We start from the raw sequence: 9,401 nt of genomic DNA, 5'->3' as shown, positions 1-9,401 counted from the left end.
GTGTGAGTTTGCATTTAGTTTCTGTCTTGCTAAAAAATGAGATACAATAAGGCTTCATCACATAGGCATCTAATGTCACAATCTGTTATGTTTTGGACAATGACACATTTGCCTCTCGAGGGAGTAGAGGTGATGTGCTATGTCATGAGTGGGCGATATTTTCACTGTCGAGGCACTACGATGTGTCCTTTGCTCCTTCTGCACCCACCACCCTGCCCTTCCCTCCCATCAAGGCTGGCCTAGGGTGGGGAAAGAAGGAGGTTGAGTGAGCTGGAACCAGAGTTACTAGGGGAAGGAACCCGCCCTTAGGACTGCACCCAGCCTGAAAACTCACCCCAGTCACCTAGCCAGTGAAGAATTTCATACAAGTGCTTCTCTTTAGTCTTAGCATCTTTGGAGAAGGAGGAAATTTTCTCCAGCAAGATGAATCTGTTCTTGCCCTTTTGCTCTGGCTGGGGACGTTTCGCCTTTTTTTTTAAATCATATCCTAATTCTTCCTGGAAGCGGTTGATGACACAGTTGACATTGTCCAAGATTTCTGAGAGCTGGGAAGAAATATTCTACACGGGAAGCAGCAGATTGTAGTGTTTAGGAAAGTAAACTCTGGCACCAGATGCCATGTCCTAGTCATGTGATCTTAGACAAGGCGGTTAACCTCTTGGGGCCTCAGTTTTCTTATTTGTAAAGTGGGGATCATTATAATAACTATGTCACAGAGTTTTAGTAAAGATTAAATGAGCCAGTATTTGTAAAGCACTTAGGTCAGCACCTGGCACAGAAAGTAAGTGTTAGCTTTAATTACTCTCATTTCAATTATTAAGACCAGGTCAAGGAGAGAATACTAAAAATCCACAGTGAACATTTCTTCAGAATTTTAGAATTTGCCAGGGACTTCTGGACATCTCTCCCTACAAGGATCCAGAGGCAAGAGACTAGAAAAATGAGGCCCCAAGAAACCCAAGGATCAGAAAAGTGAAAGTGAAAGTTGCTCAGTTGTGTCTGATTCTTTGTGACCCCATGGACTATACAGTTCATGGAATTCTCCAGGCAAGAATACTGGAGTGAGTAGCCTTTCCCCTCTCCAGGGGATCTGCCCCACCCAGGGATTGAACCTGGGTCTCCTACATTGCAGGTGTATGTCTCCTACATGCTTTATCAGCTGAGCCACAAGGGAACAAGGATCAGAGGTTCCCATTAAAAAATGCACTAAGGCTCATGTGCAGGATGAGTAGAATCTTTGGCTATTTCTCTGTGAGTTTCTAGGGCTCAGCTTGGGGAGATTCTGATAGGTTGCCAAGAACAGACCTGAAATCATGAACTCTGGGCCCCTTCTGCCCTGGTAGGACCCACCACCATGGTCTCAGGGCCATCCTAGGGCTTCCCTTGGGGTGTCCTCTTCCTGGACCCATTGCTGGCCTCGGGGGGGGGGGGCGTGGTTTGATTCCAGCTCACCCTCCAGAGGCCAATCTATAGGAGGTGAATATTTTGCACTAAGCTATCCACAAACCCAGCTTGCTGAGGATCCTGAGGCCCCACAAGGGCCCAGAGCTGGAATCTTGCCCAAATCTGGCATCAGTCCCTGGCCTCCCCATTAGACCCCAACAGAAAGGTGACATTTTCATCTCTGGGGTTACCTCCTGAGCCCGAGTTAGCTGGGCAGCCTCAATCCTTGAGATGATGGCTTTCACTGATGCAGGGGTCACCAACTGTGGGGGTTTATCTTTCTCCATCTTGGATCACTCTGTTAGTCACAAAGATGTCCTGTGTCTCTGGTGCAGGGGCCTGAACACACAGTGTTGGCTGCTTGGGGGTTAAGGACTCCAGGGCAGCTCCTGACCCCTCTTCCTAGCTGCAGCTCCCCGTAACTAACTGCCAGGTGACAGGTTCCAACTGACCTTCTTTCTTCCAATGACATCATCAAGTTGATTGGAAGAATGACTCCCTGTCATCTATCTGCTTGATTATCTAGCTTTTTATCCATATCCATCACCTAATATATATTAACTTGGCCTACTGCTTTTTAAAAAATCATTAAATGTTATGCTCCCAAACTAATATTAATGGCTAAAAGTAGGGGAAAAAGTTAGAAAAAGTTATTTTCCCAAAGAAGTTTTTTTAAAAAAAATTACAACCAACCAATAACTAATGGGAATACATTTCAATTTACACCAAGAGTCAGGGCTTAATCAATACTTTCACTGAAGATAATCATCATTACCAGAGGCCTTTTTAAAACAAATGATTAAAATGGACATTGTTTCATGCCCAGGACTAGAACTTTGCCCGGCATACAATAGGCACTTAATAAACATTTGTTGAATTAATGAATATGTAAGAAAAATACATATATGTGCAAATTATTCTTCTGTGCTACTGAAACATTTAACAGATAAGGATTAAACACTGTACGTTCAGTTCTCAGCAGTGCCATAGCCACTTAAAAACATGTCACCTGACACCCACCTGTCTTTTACATACTATCATTCATTCACTATGGGCTTCCCCTATGGCTCAAGCTTATTCAAAGTTAATTCTTTCATTGTCTCATTCATGCAATGAACACTTATTGGTAACATTTAATGTTTCAGGCATGGAGCTAGGTGCTAGAAATACAGAAGAGTGAGACCTAGTTCTGCCTTTGAGGTACTCACATCCTGCTTTATGGATTCCTATCTATACATCTGACCCTGGGTTCCTTTAATCCCTTGTGATTTCAGAGCATGTTGTAGTTTACAAATAACTTATTCATCCTTACAAACATGTTTGAGAGCCAGCTGAGGCTCAGAGTTATGAGATTTATCTAAAGTTACAGAGCTGGCAAGTACAGAATCAGGACCTCAACCTGCTTTTCTGATTCCCCGTCTGGGGTCCTTTCCTCTTTTTTCCTTTCTCTCCCTCTCTACTTTTTCTTTCTTTTAAAGATGATCATACTGATAATTAAATCACAAATAGATGATCTAAATAAGCTAATTAAAAGATTATAAGATTCAATTAAGAAAAACCCAAGACTCAAACTATGTTCTGTCTACAAGAAACACACTTTAAATAAAATGACACACATAGGTTAAAAGATGGAAAGAAAGAACCTATGCCAATACTAGTCAAAAGAAAGCTAGAGTGACTACATCAATTTCAGATTTTATTTTATTTTTTACTTTTTGCCCACATGGCATGGCATGTGGGATCTTCTTTCCCTGACCAGGGATTAAACTAGCACCTGCTACAATGGAAACTTGGACAGCCAGGGAAGTCCCAATTTCAGATTTTAGAACAAGAAAGATTAGCAAAGTTAAAAAGGGAGCTGTCTTTTTTAAATCCATAAATTCCATGATAGAGGTGTCAACTAATAAAAGTGATGTACTCCTATATGTATTTGAACCTAATAACAGCTTCAAAATACATGAAGCAAAAAACTTACAGAAGTGAAAGGAGAAATGGATAAATCCACAATTTCTGTTAGAGACTTCAACGATTCTCTTTCAGGAATTGGGAAGAGTAGAGAAAAAAAAAAGCAAGGATATAGAGGTTTTCAAAAATACTGTCAACCAACCTGACTCAATTGACATTTATAGAACACACCACCAAACAACAGCAGGATGCCTTATTTCCAAATGCATATGGAATACTAATCTGTACCATGAAACAAATATCAATAAGCTTAAGATTAGAATCATACAAAATCTGTTCTCACATCACAATGGAATTAAACCATAAGCCAATAATTAAAGAGATATCTGGGAAAATTCCCAAATGTTTGCAAATTAAACAACACACTTCTATACAACTCATGAATCAAAGAAGACATGACAAAGAGAATTATGAAATATTCTGAACTGAGTGAAAGTGAAAACGACATATTAAAATGTGTAGGATGCTGCTAAAGCAGTGCTTAGGGTAAGAAACTAGATAAGTAATTACAAAAGAAACTGAAGCAGAAGGGAATCGTATGGATAAGAGTAAATAAATAAAACAAAGATAGAGAAAATCAATGCAATCACCCAAATGTGGTTCTTTGAAAAGATTAATAAATTGATAAAGCTCTATCCAGCTTTTACCAGGGGGGGAAAAAGACATAATTTACCAACATCAGGAATAATAAAGGGGACATCACTACAGACTCTATAGTGGGAAATAATGAGAGTATTATGGAAAAACTTTATGCCAATGAACTTGATAAATTAGATGAAATAGACAAATTCCTTGAAGGATCAGCCAGTTCAGTTCAGTCGCTCAGTCGTGTCCAACTCTTTGCGACCCCAGGCATGCCAGGCCTCCCTGTCCATCACCAACTCCCGCAGTTCACTCAGACTCACATCCATCGAGTCAGTGATGCCACCCAGCCATCTCATCCTCTGTCGTCCCCTTCTCCTCCTGCCCCCAATCCCTCCCAGCCTCAGGGTCTTTTCCAATGAGTCAACTCTTCGCATGAGGTGGCCAAAGTACTGGAGTTTCAGCTTTAGCATCATTCCTTCCAAAGAAATCCCAGGAGTGATCTCCTTCAGAATGGACTGGTTGGATCTCCTTGCAGTCCAAGGGACTCTCAAGAGTCTTCTCCAACACCACACTTCAAAAGCATCAATTCTTTGGCGCTCAGCCTTCTTCACAGTCCAACTCTCACATCCATACATGACCACAGGAAAAACCATAGCCTTGACTAGATGGACCTTAGTCGGCAAAGTAATGTCTCTGCTTTTGAATATGCTATCTAGGTTGGTCATAACTTTTCTTCCAAGGAGTAAGCGTCTTTTAATTTCACGGCTGCAATCACCATCTGCAGTGATTTTGGAGCCCCCCAAAATAAAGTCTGACACTGTTTCCACTGTTTCCCCATCTATTTCCCATGAAGTGATACAACCTATTAAAGCTCAATAAGAAAGCAAAACCCTGAAAAACCCTATATCTACTAAAGAAATTGTAATTAAAAACCTTTCCCTTAAGGAAGACTCCAGCCCCAGATAACTTCATTGGTAAATTTTGCCAAAGATTTAAGGAAAACATATACTATATACACTCTACATACAATTCTATATACATGCTTTGAGAAAGTTGAACAGTAACGGGATACTTCTCAAATCATTTTATGCAGTTAGCATTATTTTGCTACAAAACAAGACAGAATATTATAAAAGCACAGACCTGATATAGACATAAAAGAAAATAGAAGCCTTTGACAGGAAAAAAATTATTTGCAAAACATGTACTTGGTAAAGAGCTTGTATCCAGAATATATAAAGAACCACTAAGACTCAATTGCAAAAAGGGAAACAATCCAGTTGTTAAATGGGTAGAAGATGTGAATAGACACCTCACTGAAGATATTCAGGGGCTTCCCTGGTGGTCCAGTGGTTAAGAATTCGCCTGCCAGTGCAGAGGATACAGCTTGATCCCTGGTCTAGGAAGATCCCACAGGCCAAGGGGTAACTAAGCCTGTGTGCCACAACTACTGAGCCTGTGCTCCAGAGCCCGGGAACCACAACTACTGAAGTCCATGCAGAGAGAAGCCATCCCCAGTGAGGAGCCCACACCGCAGCAGAGTAGTCCCCGCTTGCTGCAACTAGAGAAAGGCTGCAGGTAGCGCAAGAGCCAGCACAGCCAAAAATAAACAAATAAATCTTAAAAAAAGAGAAGGTTCTCAAAAGGTAAATAAGTAATAAAAAGATTTTCAACATCATTAGTCATTACTGAAATACACACAAAACCACAACTTGTTAGGCACAATAAAAAGTGTGAGCATACCAAGTGTTGAGGAGGATGTTGGAATGTGAAACCCTCGTTTATTACTGGTGAGGATGTAAAATGGTATGGCCACTTTAGAAAGCTGTTTGGCAGTTTTGTTTTTTTTTTTAAAGTTAAATATCTATTCCCTACAATTCAGCAAGCCCATTCCTAAGTATTCACCCAAGAGAAATTAAAACATCTCCACACAAAGACCTATACACAAATATTCATAAACAGCTCTATTTGTTATAGCTCAAAACTATAAACAACCTAAATGTCCATCAACTGGTAAGTGGATAAACGATGAAATGTACCACTTCATATTTTTCAAAAGGAATGAACTACTGATACATGCAGCAACATGAATAATCTCAAAAGCTTTGTACCAAGCGAAAGAAGGTAGACACAGACTACTACAAACTATATAATTCCACTTACCTGAAATTCTAGAAATGTAAAACTATTGTGACAGAAAGGAGGTTAGTTGATGCCAGGAGCCAGATGAGGGAGATTCAACTGACTGCAAAATGGAACAAAGAAGGTCTCTGAGGGAAGGGACTGTTTTACGTCATGATTAATTCACTGCACCCTACACTTCAAATTGGTGACTTTAAACTATATGTCAATGAAGCTGATTTAAAATATATATATATTTATTTATTTGGCTGTACTGGGTCTTATTTGTTGTGTGGGGGCTCTAGTTCCCTAATAACTAGGGATCAAACCCAGGCCCCTTGCATTGGGAGTGCAGAGTCTTAGCCACTGGACCACAAGAGAAATCCCAAAGGTGACTTTTATATATTTTTTAAACCTTAAAAATCACTTATTCTTGACTGCACTGGGTCTTTGTTGCCACCCACAGCCTTTTTCTAGTTGCAGTGCATTGGCTTCTCATTGCAATGGCTTCTCTTTTTGTGGAGCATGGGCTCTATGGGGTATAGGCTCAGTAGAGGCTTCAGAGACGTCCCCCAAACTGATTTCTAAAAATCTAATGTTCTATAATGTTTAAGGCTGTGGAGGGATTGTGGGCAGACAGCACAAAGGACTGGAAGTTAGTCAGGAAGGTATAAGGAAGGAACTCTTTCTCTTTCCTCAGGTGGCAAGTCTTCCCTATTTCATCCCCTTTACCATTGGGGCTGGGACGCTCCCTCCTCCAAGCCCCTCTCTCATGCAGACCAATAGCAGAACCTTCACCACAGTTCAAGGGTCACACTAGTTGATCACCAGCTCAAAAGAGATGTTTGCAAACCTTTAAAAAAGCAGCTGGGGGCTTCCCTAGTAGCTCAGTGGTTAAGAATCCGCCTGCCAACGTAGGAGACACCGGTTCAATCCCTGGTCCGGGAAGATCCTACACACCAAGGAGCAACGAAGCCTGCGTGCCACAACTACTGAGCCTGTGCTCGAGAGCCTGGGAGCTGCAACTATTGAAGCCCACACGCCCTAGGGCCCCTACTCTGTAACAAGAGAGGCCACTGCGATGAGAAGCGTGTGTGCCACACTAGAGACTAGCTTCCGTTTGCAACAACTAGGGAAAAGCCTGCACAGCTATGAAGACTCAGAACAGTCAAAAGAAATAAAAAGAAATGCATAAAATTATTTTTTAAAAAACCCAGCCGACCCCCTTTGGCAAGCACAGCCTTTTGTAGAACTTCACTATCTAAAACAGACACAAGCAATGTCTTATTAGAACACATTTGTAAGTTCAACTTCATATCTCCGTTATAAAATCATTCAACGTCAACAAGCCTGTTTTGACAAGCCCCAAAATTTGCAATGTAGGACATCTGAATGTTCATATTTGTAAACTACTGTTTTACAAATAGTTAAAAGATATTTAAAGTTTCTGGGTAAAAATGGTAGATTGAACACATGTATCTAATCTTGCTCTACTAAAAATACACTAAAACTATAGCAAAGGGATTTGTTTTTTAGGGCATAAATGCACAAAGATAGGAAAACAGGAGAGGAGACAAGAGTGAAATACTTTAGGAAGCTAGATGAGTGGTTTCTGACAGAACAGAGAAGGGTGAATCCTATGACTGTAGTGTGGAAACCATATGGCAAATGGAATTGGTTGTGCCAGACTGCTGACCACCCAGAGAAGGCAGGCCTAAAGATGGGACTCTAGAGGTTCCCCACAGTGACGTTCTTAGAGACAAGTCCACTCACGTACCTGAGCCCACAGAGCACAACTGCTTCTAACTGGGATTTTGGTAACCCATCCTTAATGCGAGCAGACAACAAAGGATTATAAGAGCAAAGAATATACATGAAAGAAACCAAAATCACAGAAAAAGAAATTTAGAGAAAACAGCAATTATGTGAAAGAAGAAAATTTAAACAAAAGGATCATTAATAGTGTCAGAGATGTGTGCACATGCTCAGCGGTGTCTGACTCTTTGAGACCCCATGGACTGTTGGCCACTGGGCTCCTTGGTCCATGGGATTTCCCAGGCAAGAACATTGGAGAGGGTTGCCATTTCCTCTTCCATCTGAATTATAGGAGTTACAAAACAGAAATGAGAGAAAATGGCAGGAAGGAAATCACAAATGGGATGAGTCAAGATTATTTCCCAGGGGACTTCCCTGCAGGGGGCCTAGGTTCGATCCCTGGTTGAGGAACTAGATCCCACATGCCACATCTAAGAGTTTGCATGCCACAACTAAAGATCCCTTGTGCTGCAACTAAGACCTAGTGCAGTCAAATAAATAAATAAAATTTTAAGAAAGATTATTTCCCAGAAGTCATTGAGTGCCCAGCACTACAAATAGCCTCTCCCAGACATATCACTGTCATTTCAGAAAACTGAAGACAAGGAGAGGTTCAGAGGGAGGGGGAAAGTCACTTATGAAGGATAAGGAGTTAAAAGACTTCAGACATCTCAAGAGCAGTGATGGAAGCTAGAAAGTAATAGCACAGTGCCATCATAATTTCAAAGAAATTCAGGCCAAGCCAAACAATAGAGCAAGTGTCAGAACAGAATAATGGTAATGTCAAATGTGCAGTTTTCAAATAATTTACCTTCTCCTTTCTGAGGAAGCTTCTAGAAGATGGTCTCCTCGAGAGGGAAGAAGTTAAAAAAGAGAAAGATATAGAAAATGGCAAATAAAAGACCTAACAAAGGAGAGAGGCAAAGAAAATGCCTAGAAGGATGAGAAAGGAGATGCTAGGTGAAGCAAGGGAGTGGCAGGATAAACATATTGGAGCAGGTCAGAAGGCTCCAGATGTCATCAAGAAGATGAAATTGATAGGATATCTCCTGTATCTACACATTCTGAGAAGAGATTTAGGCATCTGCAGGAAGATTCTGAGGCAGATTTTGTGATAAACACATAAAAAACTAAACAAGTGAAAAAACAAGATAATTACTAATTCCAGGAAACATAAAAAGTGCAGGAAAGGAAAAGTAATCAAGTTTTTCACAAGGCTCAATTGTGAATAGCATATGTAGTCACAGCATCGTAAGAACTGAAAATTGAACTAACAAAAATCATCAAATTTAATTTGGCAGATAGGAGATAAGAAGAAGGTATGAGCAGTGGGGAGAGAGGAAGGGGAAAGAGTTAAATTCTCAATCCTGCTCCTATTATTTGTGGGGCCTTCCACAAGATTACAGATGGAAACTCACACACTACGTATCTTAATGTTACAAACTAAGGCAACACACTGTTAAAGAAAATAC

At 40.8% G+C, this 9,401-nt stretch overlaps 1 protein-coding gene across 3 annotated transcripts in view; it reads right to left on the bottom strand.

The window, feature by feature from the left end:
- Positions 1-9,401, bottom strand: part of FAM186B (family with sequence similarity 186 member B) — a 28,655-nt gene that overhangs the window by 17,146 nt on the left and 2,108 nt on the right. The gene's annotated exons all lie outside the window — the stretch shown is intronic.

This window comes from Ovis aries, chromosome 3 (assembly GCF_016772045.2).
Source record: "Ovis aries strain OAR_USU_Benz2616 breed Rambouillet chromosome 3, ARS-UI_Ramb_v3.0, whole genome shotgun sequence".
Taxonomy (NCBI): Eukaryota; Metazoa; Chordata; class Mammalia; order Artiodactyla; family Bovidae; genus Ovis; species Ovis aries.
This window is presented reverse-complemented; position numbering and strand designations above follow the sequence as displayed.